This window comes from Coregonus lavaretus (genome assembly GCF_964263955.1).
Source record: "Coregonus lavaretus genome assembly, contig: HAP1_SCAFFOLD_256, whole genome shotgun sequence".
Classification (NCBI taxonomy): domain Eukaryota; kingdom Metazoa; phylum Chordata; class Actinopteri; order Salmoniformes; family Salmonidae; genus Coregonus; species Coregonus lavaretus.
Genome location: NW_028166494.1, coordinates 147,065 through 170,576, shown reverse-complemented (window position 1 = coordinate 170,576; position 23,512 = coordinate 147,065).

The following is a 23,512-nucleotide window of genomic DNA, read 5'->3' as shown; positions in this document are numbered from 1 at the left end:
GTTTGATTACAGGCTTAAAACGTCAACAGTGAAGAGTGGACTCCTGGATGCTGACCTTCCAGGCAGAGTTGCAAAGAAAAAGCCATATCTCAGACTGCCCATCTTAATATTTGATTTTTAATGGCCAGTCTGAGATATGGCCTTTTCTTTGCAACTCTGCCTAGAAGGTCAGCATCCCGGAGTCACCTCTTCACTGTTGACGTTGAGACTGGTGTTTTGCGGTTACTATTTAATGAAGCTGCCAGTTGAGGACATGTGAGGCGCCTGTTTCTCAAACTAGACACTCATGTATTTGTCCTCTTGCTCAGTTGTGCACCGGGGCCTCCCACTCCTCTTTCTATTCTGGTTAGAGCCAGTTTGCGCTGTTCTGTGAAGGGAGTAGTACACAGCGTTGTAAGAGATCTTCAGTTTCTTGACAATTTCTCGCATGGAATAGCCTTCATTTCTCAGAATAAGAATAGACTGACGAGTTTCAGAAGAAAGTTCTTTGTTTCTGGCCATTTTGAGCTTGTAATCGAACCCACAATTGCTGATGCTCCAGATACTCAACTAGTCTCAAGAAGGCCAGTTTTATTGCTTCTTTAATCAGCACAACAGTTTTCAGCTGTGCTAACATAATTGCAAAAGGGTTTTCTGATGATCAATTAGCCTTTTAAAATGATAACCTTGGATTAGCAAACACAACGTGCCATTGGAACACAGGACTGATGGTTGCTGATAATGGGCCTCTGTACACCTATGTAGATATTCCATAAAAAATCAGCCGTTTCCAGCTACAATAGCCATTTACAACATTAACAATGTCTACACTGTATTTCTGATCAATTTGATGTTATTTTAACGGACAGAAAAAATGCTTTTCTTTCAAAAACAAGGACATTTCTAAGTGAACCCAAACTTTTGAACGGTAGTGTATATCTAAGATCAATTTCTGTTAACCCCTTTAATGGTAAAGCTTATGATTTGAGGTGGGTTAGATGATCCTAGATCTTTGCCTAAATGCAGCTTTTACCTATAGCTCTGATTCAGGTATTTTTGTCATTGAAAGATAGGGATGAGGTTTGCATATGTAGGTGAGTAGGCTACTCTGCACATAATGACTATCAAATTAAATGTATGATAATAGTAAAACAACCTCCCCATAGACAGACAGACAGACCAATATTTCTTCTAGAATATTTCAATATACTGTAGATAGTTCAAAACAGGTTTGATACAATCAATGCATGTATGAGGTGTGCATGCTTTCCAACCTCCAGGGAAGGGGCGGTCCTTCATTACTAACTAAATAAATCCTATATTCACTTTCCCACCTGGAATCGGAGACGTTTGAGAGGATAAACAGTGGAAAGTGGACACACTGTGAGGACTGTCAGCGTGAAGTAAGCCCCTCGTCCTCTGAAGAGCTCTCGCTCCAGTTTACGCCCACATATATATACATTCTTTAGGCCTATAATGTGTATGTTGGATGGCGAGCAAGGAGGAAATGGTTTTGTGCAGACGTTCCATGTAAATCATTTGGCAGAATTAGAGCCGTGTACCAGGGGGATATACAGCTGGGATACTGTGGACTGTTGCTGTGAGAAAACCTGTACCACTCTTCCACATGCTCCCAGGAATTTAGGAGCATGCACACACACACACACACACACACACACACACACACACACACACACACACACACACACACACGGCACAGGAGAGCGCACACTCACACACACGCAAGACACAGGAGCAAGCACGCACACACATGCAGGACACAGGAGCGTGTGCACAGACGCACTCAGGACACAGGAGCGCACACACACACTCCTGTCCTCGCTCCCTGACTCGAGCAACAATCGTATGTGTTACACTGCTTTATCTTTGGTCGTTAGGTCTGTGAAGCTCACGGTAAGAACTGTGTATCTGGGTTGAGAGTTAGTATCTCTCTTTCTCTCTCTCTGTCCCCCTCTCTCTCTTTCCCCCAACCCCCCCCCCCCTCTCTCTCTTTCTCTCTCTCTCTCTCTCTCTCTCTCTCTCTCTCTCTCTCTCTCTCTCTCTCTCTCTCTCTCTCTCTCTCTCTCTCTGTCTCTGTCTCTGTCTCTGTCTCTCTATCTCTCTCTCTCTCTCTCTCTCTCTCTCTCTCTCTCTCTCTCTCTCTCTCTCTCTCTCTCTCTCTCTGTCTCTCTGTCTGTATATCGCTCTGTCTCTCTGTCTGTATGTCTCTCTGTCTGTATGTCTCTAAGTCTGTATGTCTCTCTGTCTCTCTGTCTCTGTCTGTATGTCTCTCTGTCTCTCTGTCTGTATGTCTCTCTAACTGTATGTCTGTATCTCTCTCTCTCTCTCTCTCTCTCTCGCTCTCTCTCTCTCTGTCTCTCTGTCTGTATGTCTCTCTCTCTCTCTCTCTCTGTCTCTCTGTCTCTCTGTCTGTATGTCTCTCTCTCTCTCTCTCTCTGTCTCTCTGTCTCTCTGTCTGTATGTCTCTCTGTCTGTATGTCTCTCTGTCTCTCTGTCTGTATGTCTCTCTGTCTCTCTGTCTCCATGTCTGTATGTCTCATGGTTCTTAAACAGCACACAGAAACAAACACAGGAGCGAGAGAGAGTCTCCCCATCATTCATATCCCACACACACAATTTGTTCACGTGTTACACACTTAATTCTTCACGTGGCACTCTATTTTTCAAGAAACTTTACTAGGACAGCTCCGGCAAACAAGTAGAAAATGTTGCAGACCTGAGACGATGCACGCCGATCTGCTTTAAACTGGCTAAACACTGGCTTTATGGGCTTTATGGGAAACACATGGAGAACAGCATGCTGTGACAGAAAAGGCCTAGCTAGCACATGGATGTCCCTGAGCTGGCCTATATTATTGAATACCCCATCCTTCCTCCACCACCTCTCCATCCCTCTATTCTATATCTATCCCACCCTGTCTATCTCACTGTCTTTTTGTCTGTCTTTCCTTCGTTTCTTTTCTCTCTTCTCCATGACTCTTGATTTCTCTCCTCATCTCTGCCTCTGTTTCTCATTCTTTCAAGCCAAAGAGAGTGAGGTGAGTCAAATGAAAGAGAAAATGAGAGACCCACCTTTGGGGATATCGGAACACTGGGAATATCAGATACGCTCTGGGAATGCTGCAGATGCCTCAAGTGAGGTAGGCTTGAAGCATCCCTGGTTTTCCTGACTTTTCCGGAGCATGTCTCGTGTCTGGACAGTGGAGAGAGGTGGGAGATGACAGGCGTATGGACAGTATTCCAGACGACGCTCTGTGTGTTTCAGGGAAGGAGAGGATGCGCTAAGACAGGGAACAGCTTGTTTCCGTAAGGAATCCCAGACCCGGAATCTCAGGCAGTTGGCAGGGAAGTGGAGGGAAGAGGCATGTCTGATGTCATCGTCTGAGTTGACTATTAGAGTACATAGGCAGAAACCGACTGGCCAAATGGGCAGATGGCAGATGACAGATGGTAACATGATTGAGGCCAACACTGTGGGTTTGGAGTGGGTCTGTATCAGGCTGTGGCCAACACTGAGATGCATGAATACGGATTAACTCAAACATGCGTTCATCATTGTCTGCTTTTTTCCATCAAAAATACATGGTGGACCTAATGTGGGCCCTGAGCTTGTTCTGGTCAGGTCACACCATTATGAAGAACTCAATAGTGTTCAGTGTTTGAAGGGGATTTTGTGTGCTTCCAAAATGGCATCCTTTTTCCTATAGAGAATAGAGTGCACAGAGATCCTATTAAATTACACATTTTTAATATGTTCAAATATGTAATTATATCATATGGTGCCATTTGAGAAGCTTCCTTTTTGTGTCCATATGTTAGAATAAAGAATACTGAAACTGTGCTTCTTATATGAGAAAGTATCACAAACTATCATGCAATGTCTAACTGTATCTAGTATGCGTCAGAGGTAAGATAAGGAGTGAGCTCCGGTACAGCCATGGTTTGGCTAGAGCTGCAGAGCCCAACCCATCTGATACATTGTTTATATTTTCCCCTCTTTCTCTCCAGCTTTTTGGATGCTCACTGGTAAGCTGCCGTCCCTCTGGTTCCAATTTCCCCCTGATCTTTTGTTCTTCTTCTCTCAATAGGACTGTATGAAAAGAAGATAGCTTTCCTTTTCATGATGATGATGATGATGATGATACAGGTTTAATCCCATTCTATCTTTACCCCTCTTATCCCTTTATTGCTCTCTTTATTTTATCCTCTCTTTCTCTCTCTCTCTTTCTCTCCTCTCCCTCTCCTCTGACCTCTATGCTGATCTAGGAGTTTATGTAACGCAGGCAGAACTTTCCAAGAGAGAAAGAGAGAGAGAGAGAAAAGCAAGTGAGAGAGAGACAGAGAGAGAGTGAGAGAGAGAGAGAGAGAGAGAGAGAGAGAGAGAGAGTGAGCGAGAGAGAGAGAGAGAGAGAGAAGAGGAGAGAGAGAGAGAGAGAGAGAGTAAGAGAGAAAAGTGTCATGTTTAATTTTACACCAGTTGTCTCTCGGGGCGAATGTACGGTACCTCACCTAAGACTTCATTATTCCAGGATTCTGCCTCCAAACGCACATATGTAAGCATACATTTAAATGAATCTCCCAGGCAATACCAAATATTATAATTCCTATTGAAACACAGGAATGCGAGAGAGTCCTGGATTGCCCTGGACTCAAATCAAACCAGGCTTCCTGAGAGAGAGAGAGAGAGAGAGAGAGGAGAGAAGAGAGAGAGAGAGAGAGAGAGAGAGAGAGAGAGAGAGAGAGAGAGAGAGAGAGAGAGAGAGAGAGAGAGAGAGAGAGAGAGAGAGAGAGAGAGAGAGAGAGAGAGAGCACAAGGATGCCTGGAGGCTGGAGTCCAGCTGAACTGGACAGGATATCACGGCTCACAACTGCCAAGCATGGACCGACACACCGCTCAGACCCACCGCGTGTGTGAGCATGTGTGTGTGTGTGATTAGGGGTGGGGTTAGTGTTTGTGTGTGGGGGGATGGGGTGGGGTGAGGGGGGGAGTTGTGTGTGTGTCAAGGTACCATAAGCCTAACGTTGACTCCACATGATTGTCTGCGAGCCTCAACACCATAGAAACCTACTTAGCTCAAGCAAGATAGGGAAGACAGTGTAGCTCGGTGAATCATCATATTGAAGAGTAGACTGTTAGTATCTGTTAGTATACTGCATCCCAAATGGCACCCTATTCCCTACAAAGCACACTACCTTTGACCAGAGCCCATAAAAGTAGTGTGCTATGTTGGGAATAGGGTGCCATTTGGGACACACCCTAGATCTGTGAATATGACTTTCCACATAAAACACCTCAAGCTGTCTGACTGGAGAATGAGGGATACTGGGATATAACGGGTGAGCTAGGGATTTGAACAATCCTGAATGTGGAGACATGTGTGACTGGAGACATAGAGGCCTCAATCGTTTTTTTGTGTGTGTAGGTGTGTGTGTGCGTGTACGTGTTTGTGCGTGTGTGTGTATGGGCTCTATCCCAGGGCATTGTGCGTTATTGAGAGTCCATAAGCAATCATGTTGCCCTGTATCACAGTAACTCCCTTCACATCATGAAAGGAGGTCCCTATTATGGATCTGTTAAAGCTGCAAAGCTGGTTATGTGGATGTGATTACTGAGGGATTGTGTCAATTGATCTCAAGTCAGTTTTTTGTTTTTTTTCCTGCCCAAAGCGCGCACACACACACACACACACACACACACAAATTGGTTTGGCCAATTTAACTTCAGATGCCGACGTTTGTCATGTCAAATTTGAAGTTGCTCCAAATGTCAAGTTACTGTAAGGAAGTGAAAACTGAAGTGGTACTGGAACACCAGTGGTCTGTTAGTGGTACTGGAACACCAGTGGTCTGTTAGAGGTACTGGAACACCAGTGGTCTGTTAGTGGTACTGGAACACCAGTGGTCTGTTAGTGGTACTGGAACACCAGTGGTCTGTTAGAGGTACTGGAACACCAGTGGTCTGTTAGTGGTACTGGAACACCAGTGGTCTGTTAGAGGTACTGGAACACCAGTGGTCTGTTAGTGGTACTGGAACACCAGTGGTCTGTTAGAGGTACTGGAAAGCCAGTGGTCTGTTAGTGGTACTGGAACACCAGTGGTCTGTTAGTGATGCTGGAACACCAGTGGTCTGTTAGAGGTACTGGAACACCAGTGGTCTGTTAGAGGTACTGGAACACCAGTGGTCTGTTAGAGGTACTGGAACACCAGTGGTCTTTTAGTGGTACTGGAACACCAGTGGTCTGTTAGTGGTACTGGAACACCAGTGGTCTGTTAGAGGTACTGGAACACCAGTGGTCTGTTAGAGGTACTGGAACACCAGTGGTCTGTTAGAGGTACTGGAACACCAGTGGTCTGTTAGTGGTACTGGAACACCAGTGGTCTGTTAGTGGTACTGGAACACCAGTGGTCTGTTAGAGGTACTGGAACACCAGTGGTCTGTTAGAGGTACTGGAACACCAGTGGTCTGTTAGAGGTACTGGAACACCAGTGGTCTGTTAGTGGTACTGGAACACCAGTGGTCTGTTAGAGGTACTGGAACACCAGTGGTCTGTTAGTGGTACTGGAACACCAGTGGTCTGTTAGTGGTACTGGAACACCAGTGGTCTGTTAGAGGTACTGGAACACCAGTGGTCTGTTAGTGGTACTGGAACACCAGTGGTCTGTTAGTGGTACTGGAACACCAGTGGTCTGTTAGAGGTACTGGAACACCAGTGGTCTGTTAGAGGTACTGGAACACCAGTGGTCTGTTAGAGGTACTGGAACACCAGTGGTCTGTTAGTGGTACTGGAACACCAGTGGTCTGTTAGTGGTACTGGAACACCAGTGGTCTGTTAGAGGTACTGGAACACCAGTGGTCTGTTAGTGGTACTGGAACACCAGTGGTCTGTGAGAGGTACTGAAAAGCCAGTGGTCTGTTAGTGGTACTGGAACACCAGTGGTCTGTTAGTGGTACTGGAACACCAGTGGTGTGTTAGAGGTACTGGAACGTCAGTGGTCTGTTAGTGGTACTGGAACACCAGTGGTCTGTTAGTGGTACTGGAACACCAGTGGTCTGTTAGAGGTACTTGAACACCAGTGGTGTGTTAGAGGTACTGGAACGTCAGTGGTCTGTTAGTGGTACTGGAACACCAGTGGTCTGTTAGTGGTACTGGAACACCAGTGGTCTGTTAGAGGTACTGGAACACCAGTGGTCTTTTAGAGGTACTGGCAGGGACGGCCTGTTCAATAGGGCGATATGGGCGACGCACTGCCAAACGGGAAAAGGAAGGGATTTTTTTTCTAATCAATTATATCACGGCAACAGTAGTTATCAGTGTTCACGTCTGATCTGCCAGCCACTAAATGTCAAATCAGGCTAAAGTCGTGCTTCAAATGGCCCCGCCCGTTTTTGGGGCGATTTCAGTCAAGTTGAAAATCGCCCAGAAGTCTCTCATAGCCTGTCATGTAAAATCTATTTTTTTCAAATTTCAAAGCTTTCAATACATTCTCTATGGGTGTCTGTGGGCTTGCACTTACGCGCTTTCGTCATACGTGACGTAACCATGAACGTAACTAAGACAATAGCGGCTAGCAGCGTCTCTGTTGCGACCTGCAGTGTGGCGTTATTTTATGTTTTTAATTTGTAGACTTAGTTTACAAACATTCTGCCAACCATGGATTTCCAGTGGTTGGTTTTGGACTGATCGTGTACATACCCGCTACGAACGGACTAAATAATGAAAACGCTGCTGGCAGCGGAATCCCAATACAGCTGGGAGACTTGGCTGGATGACAGAGTCCCGGACAGAGAAGTGGAGCCGGCCGGCTTCACCCTGGTCAGAGCGGACCGCGATCCTGGTAAGAGAGCGACTCTGTACCCCGACATTGAACTGCTTTCTGTGTCATTGCGACCTTACTATCTGCCCCGTGAGTTCCCCCAATTGTTTGTTACCGTTGTGTACTGTTGATAATCACAAGTTTACTGGAGAACTGAGACCAAGTAGAGACTTTGGACAGGGTGGATATGGTATAATAAAGGCAGTTTATTCAGAGGTAAAGATATCTGGAATCGCGTGCACGGACTCGTTCGTCAAACTCTTAGGGAGAAGAGAGCCCCGAAAACATTGTGTGCAGACATTTTATACAATAAATGATGTAGGTTGAATCTAGTAGTTCTGATCTTCTGATTGGTCCTGATGAGTTGGGCGAGGTCCCCTCCACTGTTGCATTGGCTCTGAGTCGGGTTCTCTGTCTTCAAATGTTCAGCCTAAAGAGAGGGGATTTTTGTGTGTGTGTGTGTGTGTGTTTAACAGTGATGATGTGTGTGTGTGTGTGTGTTATCAGTGATGATGTGTGTGTGTGTGTGTGTGTGTGTGTGTGTGTGTGTGTGTGTGTGTGTCCTCAGAGCAAGAACTCGTGAGTTGGAAGAACTGAGAGACCTATGGCGTGGGTGTTGTCCTTGGCCACCTGCTGACAAGGCTGACACGATAGGACTCTTTTGTCCATTGTTATAGGATAGGAACAGCATTGATTGAAAACAAACGCCCAACACAAAATGGGTCATGCACAAGATTTTAGTCAGACCAAGCTATAACATTATATATTTACTACGACAGTACATTCAACCAAAAGCTAATATAACAAAGGCATCAGAGATTATTTATAATCTGTCACAGAAACTGGAATCCATCTCCCCAGATCAGTCAATAAATGCTTCTGGTATTGACTTATATGCTGCCCCTGTCTTCATGTTGTTGCTGGACATATCTTTTTTAAAATGTGTGTAGGTCACCTAAATCATCAGAAAAATTGCCCCTCCTGAGAATTTTTTCAGGAGCCGCCACTGGGTACTGGAATACCAGTGGTCTGTTAGTGGTACTGGAACACCAGTGGTCTGTTAGTGGTACTGGAACACCAGTGGTCTGTTAGAGGTACTGGAACACCAGTGGTCTGTTAGTGGTGCTGGAACACCAGTGGTCTGTTAGTGGTACTGGAACACCAGTGGTCTGTTAGTGGTACTGGAACACCAGTGGTCTGTTAGTGGTACTGGAACACCAGTGGTCTGTTAGAGGTACTGGAACACCAGTGGTCTGTTCGTGGTACTGGAACACCAGTGGTGTGTTAGTGGTGCTGGAACACCAGTGGTCTGTTAGTGGTACTGGAACACCAGTGGTCTGTTAGTGGTACTGGAACACCAGTGGTCTGTTAGTGGTACTGGAACACCAGTGGTCTGTTAGAGGTACTGGAACACCAGTGGTCTGTTCGTGGTACTGGAACACCAGTGGTGTGTTAGAGGTACTGGAACACCAGTGGTCTGTTAGTGGTACTGGAACACCAGTGGTCTGTTAGTGGTACTGGAACACCAGTGGTCTGTTAGAGGTACTGGAACACCAGTGGTCTGTTCGTGGTACTGGAACACCAGTGGTGTGTTAGAGGTACTGGAACACCAGTGGTCTGTAAGAGGCTTCCTGGTGGTGCTAGCCTAATGAGAGCCCAGAAATGAATGCAGAAAATAACACAAATGTTGCAATAACAACAACACCGGATTACACCACCCCATTAACAAGAGAGGGAAAGAGACTCTGTTCAGAACCAGAGGAAGAAAATAGTTTGCAGTGTGTGTGTGTGTGTGTGTGTGTGTGTGTGTGTGTGTGATTGTACGTTTGCATGTGTGTGTGACGTGTGTGTTTGTGTGTGTTTCAGTTTGTGTTGCTGACAACATACTTATTTGTTCATGTGTGCATGTTGGTGTGGGTTTTGTGTGTTCTATGTTTGTACACACACATAATGTCTGTCTTGACTGTCATGTTTTTGCATAGAAACGTTTAGAAACATCTTCCTCACCTTTTGTTATTTGATATGTTAAGTGCCTTGAAATGCATTTGTTGTAAGAAATGTGCTATATAAATAAAGTTTGATTTGATTTGATGATTGAGGTTGCATGTGAGTAAGTGTGTGTGTGTGTCTTCAGTGTTATGAAGAGTATGTGCATGCCTAACTATACGTGTGTTCAATGTTCCTGTATGTGTTCACATTTGCAAGACTCCTGTGTGTTATTCATTTCCTGTTCCTGTCATTCAACATAGGAATAAGGTGAGCATTGTTCTGAAAACCTGTTACATTTGTATTGCTCTGCACATTGGAAGAAGTGTGTGTGTGTGTGTGTGGCATGTGTGCATGCGTTTCTCTGTGGCTTTGGCATCTGTGTGTGTACGCACATGGATGTGTGTGACTGTTTTTTATACATGTGCAGCAGTCAAAGAATAGGTGCTGAAAGCCCTCTCCACAGACTTCATAAAGCACTAGGCCTTTTTCCTATTAACCACCCTGGTTTGGCATGCTGCTGTTCAGATCCACATCTGACCCAGACTACCTGTCTACCAGCCCTGTCACTGGACTGAGAGAGAGAGAGAGAGAGAGAGAGAGAGAGAGAGAGAGAGAGAGAGAGAGAGAGAGAGAGAGAGAGAGAGAGAGAGAGAGAGAGAGAGAGAGAGAGAGAGAGAGAGAGAGAGAGAGAGAGACAGAGACAGAGACAGAGACAGAGACAGAGACAGAGACAGAGACAGAGAGAGAGAAATAGAGAGAGAGAAAGAGAGAGAGAGAGAGAGAGAGAGAGAGAGAGAGAGAAATAGAAAGACTGACTGACAGACAGGACAGACAGACAGACTAGAACTAACAGACAGACAGAACAGACAGACAGGCAGACCAGACACAAGGAGAGCAGCCCTGGTTCCATGGATAAGGTGACGGCCCAAGCCTGCTTGGTGTATAGTTGGATGGTGGCCAGGCCTCTCGTGCCGAGGGTCACGGTGTCTGGGCTTTATTGGCTAGAGAGAGTACAATCATATGGTTTCAGTAAGGGCTTATAACCCACACTGATTCAGCTCTCTACGGGCCTTTCATACCTCTATACCTCGGGCTGTTGTTCCAGATAGAAGTATCTATCTGTCTGTATCTGATATGCAGTCATAGTATATGTTGTCCAGCAGGCTCTAGGGAGAACAATGGTGGACATTAAAGCCAATGAAGCTGAAAGAATGGACCTGGATTTGAGTCCAGATGTGTTCGGAGGACAAGTTCGTGACCTAACATTAATCGAGAATAAATCATGAGGGACTATTTACACACACACATCCAAATTCAAATATATTAAACAAATTTGGCATCTGCAACAAAGAATGTGCAATAACTTTTGATAGATTTAATGAATAACAACTCATTTCATGAGAATCTTTTTTTCACAACCTTTTTATAGTATTTTTTTCATATCATTGTTTAAAAAAACATTAGGAATTGACATTTACAATGAGCATCACCAGGCAAGCAAGGTGATAGAGTAACACATGAGGCCCAGAGGGAGGCACCCTCCCCTGGGTGATGTCTTCACCACTGAACCCCTACTCTGGAGCTCTGGAGGGGTGGGTAGGTCGGCTGTCCCTCATCAGGGACTCAAAGACCGCACTGTTCAGCAACAGAACCCTCCATTCACACCCTGCCCTGGTGTAAAATGGTCTGGTGCTGGTTTACAATATGAGGTCCCAAAAACATGCCCAGTCACTCTTCAACTCACCTTGTCACAAACTGCATCACACACACGCACACACACACACACACACACACACACACACACACACACACACACACACACACACACACACACACACACACACACACACACACACACACACACACACACACACACACACACACACACACATACGTGTTGGAACCAACAAGATCTCACAGTTTGACCAATTTGACGTCAGATTCCGACTTTTGTCCACGTTTCTCCAAACGACAAATTTGGAAGTTGCTCCAAATGTCAAATTTCAAAGTTGCTCTAAACTTCAAATTTGGAGGTGTTTTGGACAAGCTCCTCCTGCTGCGACTGCTGCTTTCGCCGGTGCTTCGCAGCTGGTTAATCTTAGGCATTCATTCTGAATGGTTAAGTTAAGAGTTAATGTTAATGTTTATGGGTTAAAGCCAAAAAACAAAAGAAAGAGTGCCTGTCAGATTGAACACGCTTACGCCCATCCACCACCCCTGTCCACAACCCCCTAGCATAACCCAAGCCTCCTTGGGGGTAATAGCGCTCACCGTTGCCCCTAGTGGCCGGTTTTGAAGGCATCTCCCGACGTCCTGGATACCTGGACGGACGTCAGATTTCAAAGTGGATCTTGAGCGACCTGGCTGGTTGAAACACAACGGCTACATTTGACACGTCACTGTGTCACCTGGGTGGAGCGGCCGCCAGGCCCCCAGGGCAGTCTGGGTAGTGGTGACATCATGTTCTGGCCTTGCCCAGGCGATGGAATGCTGTGTCACGGTGTGCTTAGTTTTCCAGGGCTAACCGAATGAGCAATAACACAAGCTCAGGGAAAACATGCGTGTCAGTGGGGCATCATTTCGCAGCTAACTGAGAATGTTACAGAATAATAACGGCAGCCGAACATGTTCCTAACACGGGGAGAGGGACCCCGTCAATCAACGTCTCAGCTCCCCTCGCCACGGCCCAGCACCCCTCAACCATCACACCTCCCTGACCTCTGAACCCCCCCACCCACACCAAAGCGCACCCACACCCACACCCACACGCACACACACTCCCCAACAACAACACAAACTAGCACTCGACTTCTTTAAACAGACCTAGGTTGATCTACTCAGTGTCAAAACATACAGGAGTTGATCTAGATGGTACTCCATACAAACTCTTACTTTATTCACCAGCATCTTAATATATTCATATAAAAAAACAATGTGCAATGCTTTTACCATACCTTCACACAATACTAGGCTGATACACACTCACACACACAGATAGTGGAACGTCTGGCTCATAAACCCTGGGGTTGACAGACTGATGAGATGGAGGATTAGGAAGAGCAGGGAAGAGGAGGTGCAGGGAGGTGCACGGATGAGTAACCGGGTGGTAGCCGGCTAATAACAATTACTAAGTTCAAGGCAGGGTACTGAGTGGAGGCTGGCTAGTGATGGCTATTTAACAGTCTGATGGCCTTGAGATAGAAGCTGTTTTTCAGTCTCTCGGCCCCAGCTTTGATGTACCTGTACTGACCTCGCCTTCTGGATAATAGCGGGGTGAACAGGCTGTGGCTCAGGTGGCTGAGGTCCTTGATGATCTTCTTGGCCTTCCTGTGACACCGGGTGCTGTGGATGTCCTGAAGGGCAGGCAGTGTGGTCTCTGTGATGTGTTGGGCTGACCGCACCACCCTCTGGAGAGCCCTGCGGTTGCGGACAGTACAGTTGCGGTGATACAGCCCGACAGGATGCTCCCAATGGTGCATCTGTAAAAGTTTGGGAGGGTCTTAGGGGCCAAGCCGAATTTCTTCAGCCTCCTGAGGTTGAAGAGGCGCTGTTGCGCCTTCTTCACAACACTGTCTGTGTGGGTGGACCATTTCAGATTGTCAGTGATGTGTACGCCGAGGAACTTGAAGCTTTTCACCTTCTCCACAGCGTCCCCATCGATGTGGATCATTTAGACTGATGAGGTGTTGGAATAGGAAGAGCAGGAAAGAGGAGAGGAGTCATTTAGAAACAATGGAGGAGCCCTCTTTAACCATCATTATCTTTAACCATCATTATTTTAACCATCATCATCTCATTGCAGAGAGATAGGGTTGATGTTTGAGATGTGTGTATGAGAGAGAGAGAGAGAGAGAGGGAGAGAGAGAGAGAGAGAGAGAGAGAGAGAGAGAGAGAGAGAGAGATGATGATGAGAGAGAGAGAGAGAGAGAGATGATGAGAGAGAGGTAAAATATGTGTTAATGCGTCATACCACCACTCTGATCAATCAGCCATACGTCATAATACCACTCCGACCAATCAGCCATACATCATACCATTACTCTGACCAATCAGCCATACATCATACCATCACTCTGACCAATCAGCCATACGTCATAATACCATTCTGACCAATCAGCCATACATCATACCATCACTCTGACCAATCAGCCATACATCATACCATCACTCTGACCAATCAGCCATACGTCATAATACCACTCTGACCAATCAGCCATACGTCATAATACCACTCTGACCAATCAGCCATACATCATACCATCACTCTGACCAAACCTTGTGCCATAAAGGGCAATCAGGCATTTCATCCCCTGCTACAACATCCATGACATACCACAGCCGCTCTCCTCCTGAGTGCACAACACACACGCACACACACGCATGTATACACACACACACACACACACACACACACACACACACACACACACACACACACATGCTCCTTTCTCCATTCAGGGAATTATTATGTCACTTCCAGAGTAGTCTAGATATCCTATTTAAACCTAAAACATTTCATGTTACCCAGGTTACAGCCACAAAGGACAATCCTAACCTCTGTGAGTGTGTTTGTGTGTGTAAGGGATTGTGTCATAATGCTTAGAACAGTTTATGTTTCTAGTAATAACTTCACCTCAAACCCCACCCATGACTACTGCTCCCACAGAACTCTCTTGTTAGACAAACTGAGGATAGTGGGGCCATTTTGATAGAGCCCGTTCAGAAATCTGTTGGACACACACACACAGACACACACACACGCACACACGCACACCAAAAATATAAAAATACCAAAATACCAAAATAATTAAGTAAAACATAAATCCACCAACAGCTACTGTTAGAATGATAGTATTATACTTATAGAGGTAAAATATTGCTTCTGGAGGAAAGCAACGGCTTGTACTGGCTGTTGTCCAACAGAGCCGTGTTCAGTCAGCCTCCTTTTCTCAGAACACTGGGATGGTCGGATCATTTCCCCTCTGACATTTCTAGTTGGGGAACTCCGGGATGGAGGTGAGAGAGCCGAGCTACTGTAACGCCGAAAGATGAGGTCATACAGGAAAAGGAAGTTGAGGGCGGAGTGCACTTGGCTGTGTGGCCTTTCTATCAGTTGGGTCTGGCCTTTCTATCAGTTGAAATATGGCTTTTCATCTATCACGCTCTCTTTCGTTTCTCTGCTGGCTCTTCCGCTCTGTGTCCGTGTCCGTGTCCGTCTCTCTCTCTCTCTCTCTCTCTCTCTCTCTCTCTCTCTCTCTCTCTCTCTCTCTCTCTCTCTCTCTCTCTCTCCCCCTCTCTCCCTCTCCTCTCTCTCTCTCAATTCAATTCAATTCAATTAAACTTTATTGGCATGGGAAACGCATGTTAATATTGCCAAAGCAAGTGAAGTAGATAGTAAACAAAAGTGAAATAAACAATAAATATTAACAGTAAACATTACACTCAGAAGTTCCAAAAGAATAAAGACATTTCAAATGTCATGTTATGTATATATACAGTGTTGTAACAATGTGCAAATAGTTAAAGTACAAATGGGAAAATAAATAAACATAAATATGGATTGTATTTACAATGGTGTTTGTTCTTCACTGGTTGCCCTTTTCTTGTGGCAACAGGTCACACATCTTGCTGCTGTGATGGCAGATAAGGGAGTTTATCAAAATTGGGTTTGTTTTTCAAATTCTTTGTGGATCTCTGTAATCTGAGGGAAATATGTGTCTCTAATATGGTCATACATTTGGCAGGAGGTTAGGAAGTGCAGCTCAGTTTCCACCTCATTTTGTGGGCAGTGTGTACATAGCCTGTCTTCTCTTGAGAGCCAGGTCTGCCTACGGCGGCCTTTCTCAATAGCAAGGCTATGCTCACTGAGTCTGTACATAGTCAAAGCTTTCCTTAAGTTTGGGTCAGTCACAGTGGTCAGGTATTCTGCCACTGTGTACTCTCTGTTTAGGGCCAAATAGCAATCTAGTTTGCTCTGTTGTTTTGTTAATTCTTTCCAATGTGTCAAGTAATTATCTTTTAGTTTTCTCATGATTTGGTTGGGTCTAATTGTGTTGCTGTCCTGGGGCTCTGTGGGGTCTGTTTGTGTTTGTGAACAGAGCCCCAGGACCAGCTTACATAGGGGACTCTTCTCCAAGTTCATCTTTCTGTAGGTGATGGCTTTGTTATGGAAGGTTTGGGAATCGCTTCCTTTTAAGTGGTTATAGAATTTAACGGCTCTTTTCTGGATTTTGGTAATTAGCGGGTATCGGCCTCTTTCTCCCCCCCCTTCTCTCTCTCTCTCTCTCTCTCTCTCTCTCTCTCTCAAACACACATCTCAAACATCAACCCTATCATTTTTCTGTCTCTGCCTAAGGTTCTCCACTCCAACTACAGTGACTGTTTCTAGGTAGATTTCACAGATCTAGCATCAGCTTAACCCTACTAAATCCTATCCTTAACCATTGGTGGGATAGAAAACAAAACTGACCTGAGACCTGCATCTAGCGATAACTTCATCCTCCTCTGGCTTCATCCAGAGGCAGCATCGTGTGCATTCCAAATGGCACCCTTTTTCCTATATAGTGCACTACCTTTGACCAGGGCACTAAATAGGGAATATGGTGCCGATTGGGATGCAGAATTGTTTCACTCAGTGATCTGCTATCATCCTGTATTTTGGGCTACCTATCGCAGCGCTCCGTTGGATAGCAACCGTCTCTAACCAAGCTTGTGTCCGACATCCTCGGACAAGCTCTCGTTTCAAATGCATGGAAGCCAATGAGGGCTATGGCAAAAACTGAGTTTTCATCAAAAAATAAATGGTTTAATGGCTAAATAATTGAACAGTGCACCAACATTACTTGCAAATGTGATTTTTCTAATCAGAAATCAAACTTTTGTTGGATTGTTTGTTAGCTGGTGTAGTGTATTAGGATTATGTCTTTGTTAATGTTTTTCATGTGGAACTGAACGGATGTTTATTTTAGTTCAAAAGTAGCCATTTGTAGGGTGACGCCCCAGGGGAGACAGGTGATTGGACAGCAGAGGGAGCAACCCATATTTTTGCATTGTTTATAAGTATATGCTGGAGGCAGAGGGGGTTAGAGCAGACATTACAATTCGAGGACACTGCTCTCCGGGTGTCATGACATCCGTCACTTATGCTGAAATCTTGTGATATGAATAAACCTTATGATCAAAGTTCAGTATGAGCGGACTCTTTGTTTGACAGCAATAGGTACCAGCATCGACGCGATACCACAAATGGGGGCTCGTCCGGGATTGGTCTGCATCTTCCCTTTGTTTCATTCATGAGCCACGAGGTGACTCCCGCTATAATGTGGTCCTCTGTAGCTCAGCTGGTAGAGCACGGTAGAGCACGGCGCTTGTAACGCGCTTGTAACGCCAAGGTAGTGGGTTCGATCCCCGGGACCACCCATACACAAAAAAAAAAAATGTATGCACGCATGACTGTAAGTCGCTTTGGATAAAAGCGTCTGCTAAATGGCATATTATATTATTATATTATTATATTATATAAGGTGAGATTCCTCACAAATTATTGGGCGTTGGTTGTTGGGCTGGCTTATGGATGTGCGCTGGTGAAGGTGTACCATGTAAAATTACTTGGGTGTGTGCTGATGTGGTGTTATTGCTGTCGACTAGGGGTCTGTCATAATTATTCTAAAATTTTAGAGCAATCGATGGTAGTGAATGAGGCAGATATTGAAGGCAGATATAAAAAGGCAGATATAATACAAGGCAGATGTACAAGGCAGATATACGTATACAAAATTAGGGCATTGCATCTTGTAAAGACCCCAGATGGGGCCATCCAGGATGGGCCGAAAATCCTTTTGTGCGTTAGATGTGCATTAGGTGGGTTCTGGGGACTCGGGTTGATGGGATTTATTTGATTGTGGTTACTGCTCATCTTTTGTCCGACGGGATAGCTGGTTGGGAGAACCTCTCTGTGGATATCCATTGAACTCACGGCATCATAAACGGTAGAGAATAGGACAAAGAAAAGGGCAATGCAGGTTCTTGTTACATGTTGCACGCCACATGATAAATGCTAATGCTAAATGCTAATGCTAAATGCTGATTGTGTTTCATGCCACATTGTACATAAAGGCTAATGCTAAATGCTAATGCTAATTGTGTTGCATGCTACATGCTAACGTGTGACCTTAGAGGGCCATTGCGATGGAACAAAGCCTCTTAAATTATGTTTGTGTGTGTAGAATTCAGGTTCTATGCGGTGTGAGCTCTGTTAAGTGTTATTGTTTGACTATAAGGAGTAAAAGAGAGGAGCTGTGGCAGAATGCTAACATTCTGTTGTCTGGAAATCGTATCGTTAAATGTATTTGCGCATGCGTTTAATTTTACGACACTACACTACAAAACGGGGGAGTTTACGGCACGAGATTATGACACGTTTGATTTTACGGTACTAAACTACAACACGTTGTTTACTAAAACTATAACACGGGGGATTTTGGGTAAATCGGTCATACTTCTGTTGGACTGTGCTGCAGGGGGAGACAGAGAAACAGACGAGAGGGAACAAAGAGAAAAGATTTGAAAATGAATGGAATCTTCTAGTTGTTAAAGCGGCTGTTGGTTAAAGATGAAACTGGTTTTGTGACCTATTGAATTTATAAATTAGATATATGTTGACGGATTAAAATAAATAAAATATAATGACGGATTAAAATAAAATAAAATGTTATTGAGCTATTTAGTCCTGAGTTGATTCTTAGAGCGAATGGGAGTGGAGGAATATTGAATGGTTGAAGTGACTCAGTGACTGCATAGACTGCTAAATTCTTTTTCTGTGTCTCTGTTCTTTTGTCATATGAGAGGAACGATGGGGCGAGAGGAGAGAGAGAGGGAGAAAGAGAGGAGGTGCTGGCGTGTACGTCACGTGACAAGGATCGAGTCAAAAAGGTTTTGGTACTGTTCTGTTTACAAAATCTTCCCCTACAGGATATTTGATGTTATGACAATTTCACAGAGGCTTGGCAACAGACTGATCAATTTGAATAAAATTTGCATTTTGGAGTTTCTGTGCATCACTTGGGTTGATTAGGGTTGTGTTGGAAATCGAGGACTGACATTATTCTGTAAAATTAAGATAATTAGGTGCTTATAGAGCAAGGGGGTTTATGGGTATTGTAGGCTGAAGTTGACTACTTGCATTTACTTTCCGGATGGGTTGTGGTAAGATAGCCACTAATTGATAAATTGGTAAGATAGGATTTAGAAATAAAAAATTGGTTTTAATTATTCATAATTTTTAATTGATTTTTTAATTGATTTTTAATTGTAATTAAAAAAAAAAATTTGCAAAATTTTTTTACTAGAATTTTTTAATATTCATATTTTTATTGATTGATTTAATTTTTTTATTTTATTTTTTTTATTTTTTTTATTTCATTTAAAAAAATCTTTTTTATTATTATTATTATTTATTTTTTGTTGTTGTTTAGTTTATATTAATAATTAAAGGGGGGAAGCCATAGGCTATATAGTCTCAAATAAAATAATTCACAATAAAGGAATATAAAAGAGTTGGTACAATGGGAAAAATATATCAGGACTATGAAGGTAATTACACCTGCTGGTATAGTACAAAATAGTACTCCTTTAACTAAAGTATTGCAAGGTTATCTGGCAAATGAAACAAAAGTTGGCCTGACATTGAACAAACCATAGCTAGTAGAGGGAATCTTAACCCTGACGTCATCAACATAATGAAAGTGCTTCTGTCAATTCATAAAGCAAATCAAAAGAAGGGAAAAAGGGAACTACGTAAAGAAAAGAGACAGAGAGCTGGGTGTTCTTAAGTTGTCCTTCATTCTCAAACAAAAACTGATAAAAGATTCCAGCGATAAGATAAACAAAGGTATAGAGAAAATGCTAAAGGAAGAGAAGGCGACAGAAAAACTAATGGCAGAAGTTAGTACACCTTTCTCACATACGGATTCAGCAAAAAGACCCCCACCTTATGAGAAGGAAGTAGAGCTTAGGGATGTTTATCCTCAGCTTCCAGTGATCATCCAGGAGGGTGATTATTGCATCAGAGATGAAGATGAACGAATAATAGATAGAGGACAAGCAGAAACGACCAGAAAGATGAATCCAAAACTCCAGAAGTAAGAAAAACCGAGATGTCTGGAAACTAAGAGAAGAATACAGTGAGGCCAAGGAAAAAGGCCACTAGTAAGAAGATGATGGAAGATGATATTTCGAGGACAGAACTTAGAATATAAGCTGTTGAAGAATCCTGATATGTCAACAACAAGAAAGAACAGGACGAAGAAACTCTCAGAAAACTCAATCAAATACAACTGGTGAGAAGGAGAAGAGAAGCTTTGGTTATGAAGAATCAGGGTGAACCAAATCAACAATGACTGCTACAGCTTCAACTGAACAAGGTCAAATGCAATTGTACCAGCCACCAAGGGAGGTACCAGTTGTTTCATATCCACAGCCAGTTTCTGGACAGACACAGAATTGGAGAGGAAGAGGACGAGAAGGCTTAGAAGGAGGAGGAAGATTCCAGCTACACTTCCAGCAACTTTCAGAAGAGTGTTATAATTGTGGACAGATTGGTTACTTTACCTGTGATTGCAATGCGCCAGGAGGAAACAACAGAGGAAATTTCTGAGGAAGATAAAGGAGCAAGTGAAGATCACCTGTTCTCTAGGTGAACCCTTCAAGGATTCTAGAGTGCCTAGAAGATACGAAGGGGGGTGTCAGCTGATAGCATCGATTAGAGAAGAAGAGAAAATATCTAACAATTGAAGTAAAAACAAAGGACTAGGAGAGGTGAATAGTGGAAAAGCTTTTATCTGTGTTCAGCCTAAAGAGGTTAAACATCTCACTATGTAAAATTAACTAATTAGGATAGGGATTTGAGGTAGTAAAACAGCTGATTACTCTTAAGGAACCAATTGGGCTCTGCTATAAAAATCAAAGACAAATTAAAATAGACATACTAATATTGGAACATATACCTATTGCATTGTTGGGAAGAGATGCATGGTGTAAATTGAACTGTACAATAAGATGTACACTAAACGGCTGTCTGGTAGAAGATTTTAAAAGAATAGGGTTTTTGGGAATCATATTTGCTTGAAGATAATATCATAGGAAGAATGATAATCTATTAGACTGCCTATTAGACAATCTGTCTGAAAAATAAAGTTAAAAGGGGTGACTGTTTATTCTTGGTTACATTCCCACACCAAGAGGGGAAGGAAATTTCAGACTAGGCTAAAAGATGTTTAGTCGTTTGCCAAGTCTGTGTGTAAAGAAGTCAGAAGCAGGTGGGGACTTCCCGATCACATATTCTAAAAATTGGTGGTAAAGGATTTTGTGAATAAATCAGTGGAAAAGGGTTTTAAAGGTTAGGAGAAAAGATTAGATTAAAAAAGTTAGGAGAACTAGGGTTGAAGGAACTCTAAGACAGTAAGCTAAGTTTCAAAGTTAGTAGTAAGAGAGAGAGAACAGTGGTGAAGGACATTTTAGAGTTTAGTGGGAAGATAGATATGGTAGGAGTTTAGATCTGTTAGGAGCAGATGCATTGAGAAAGTATGCGTTGCTGAATGATAAGAGAAGATTGAGGGTGATTGAGTATCTATACTTACAGTTCCCAGCAGGAAGATCAAGGTAATTGTAGGTGTATTTTTTATAATCAAAAGTTTGAAAGTCAGGGATTAGAGGTAGGACTGAGAGTTAAGAAAAGTGACACTAGTGGTGATAGAGGGAAATACAAGTAAGGAGTTAAAAGTCTTAGGGAAAATAGATGAAGTAACAACAATGACATTAACACTTCAGTATATTAAAACAACAGTGAGAAGCAATTTAAATCTTTCAACATTGATAGTTATTAAAGCCATAAATATATCGCATTTGATTATAAGGGAACCAATAGCTCCAGCACCAATTTTAGGGGGAAAAAGACTGTTATTAGGGTTAGGATGGGGACGTTCCTCCCACATGGAGAGATAATTATGGAGAAGAAGTGTTGTTATCAGGACCAGATGTAGAAGCTGTTGAACCTAGTCAAAGGAAGTATATTTTGTACAACGATATGAAGTGGAAGAGGGTTATGAGTGATTGTTCATTTATTTTGCGTAATGTTACAGAGAAAGATCAGGGAGAATATATGTGTACTTATCTAGTGCAAGCATTAAAATTTGTTCCAGTTAAGAATTATTGGTTAAAAGGCTATGTAATTCGTAAAGTGACGCTTATAATGGAAGATTTGAAATCTGTTGAAGCTTCCACAGTCACCGAAGGAGTTCAGGAGAAGTATATTACAGTAGTCACTCCAACAGTAAATAATACACAGAGGATATCGGTAGCTTTCCCACTAGAAGTAGTTAAGGGTGTTAATACATCAACTAAATCAACTACTTTAATGGTAACTTTGAAAGGGATTAATGGTGCGACGGCAATGACAAATGTAGGAAGTATGACACAGACACAAACAACAACTTTTCTGAAATGATACGGATGGAGAGTGCTGTCAATGGTAGTAAGGATAGGGTTAAAATAGGAGAGCAGATAGTGGTAGAGAACAATATAGATTCATCTGAAATAGTGAAGGATACTATCATGAAGGTACAGGATGAGGTCTTTGATTTTAATGACAGACAAGGAGAGGTATCTGATCAGTACCGCTCGTTAGGGAAGAGAGAAACTAAATGGAAGGCGTATGGGTTTGATTCTTCTGTTGTGAAAATTAAAAATGGATGGGCAGGTAGGAATCTTTGGTTCCAGCAGCTAGCTCATTCTGTAAGATCAGTGAGGAATCTTGAGGGTCCATGTCTGTTGAGAATTCCAGCACCAGAGACGTGGGGTTCCATTTTAGAGACGGTCGCTCAACCTCTATCAAGTATGTGTCAATCTTATGCTTTGTCATGGCTGTTGTATCAGCAACAATCATTAACAGATAAAGTCATGTCGTTGTCAAAACATTTGTTTAGGCCTAGGTTTAGGTGTTCTTGGTTAAATGAATTACCCTATGTGAATTTGTTAGATGGTAAGGAAAATCAGGTAACAGCGAACCCTGAAGCATTGGAGGTGAAAGCAGTGAGGGCTAAAAGTTGTTTTTGTTCTAATAAAACATATGATTGAAAGGGTATGTTCATGGGAATATCAGATTGTGATGATTATATGATGACTTTGGGTATGCATGAACATAAGGTTACAGATGTCAAATATAATGTAACTTTTTATGTACCAGTTTGTCAAGGATGTTGTAAGTGGGTGTGGTGGTGGAATCAGGCGCAGGACGCAGAAGTATAGTTCCAAAGATTTTAGTGAAATCACAAACCGTGCAAGCACTAAATAGCCCGAAGGCGAAACTCCGCGCGCAGGCGAAACAAAACGGGCGCACAGACAGGTGCGACAAAACTCTCCAAACTATGGAGGACAGCTCTACCGAGCAAATAGTCAAAACATCCAGCAACAAAGCACGACAGTGAAAACAATAACCCACAAACACAGCCACACACAACGAGAACTAAATAGAACACTAATGAGGACTAACTAGACACAGGTGTACAACATCAAGACCAAACCAAACGAACATGAAACATAGATCGGTGGCAGTTAGTACTCCGGAGACGACGACCGCCGAAGCCTGCCCGAACCAGGAGGAGGAGCAGCCTCGGCCGAAACCGTGACAGTACCCCCCCCTTGACGCGCGGCT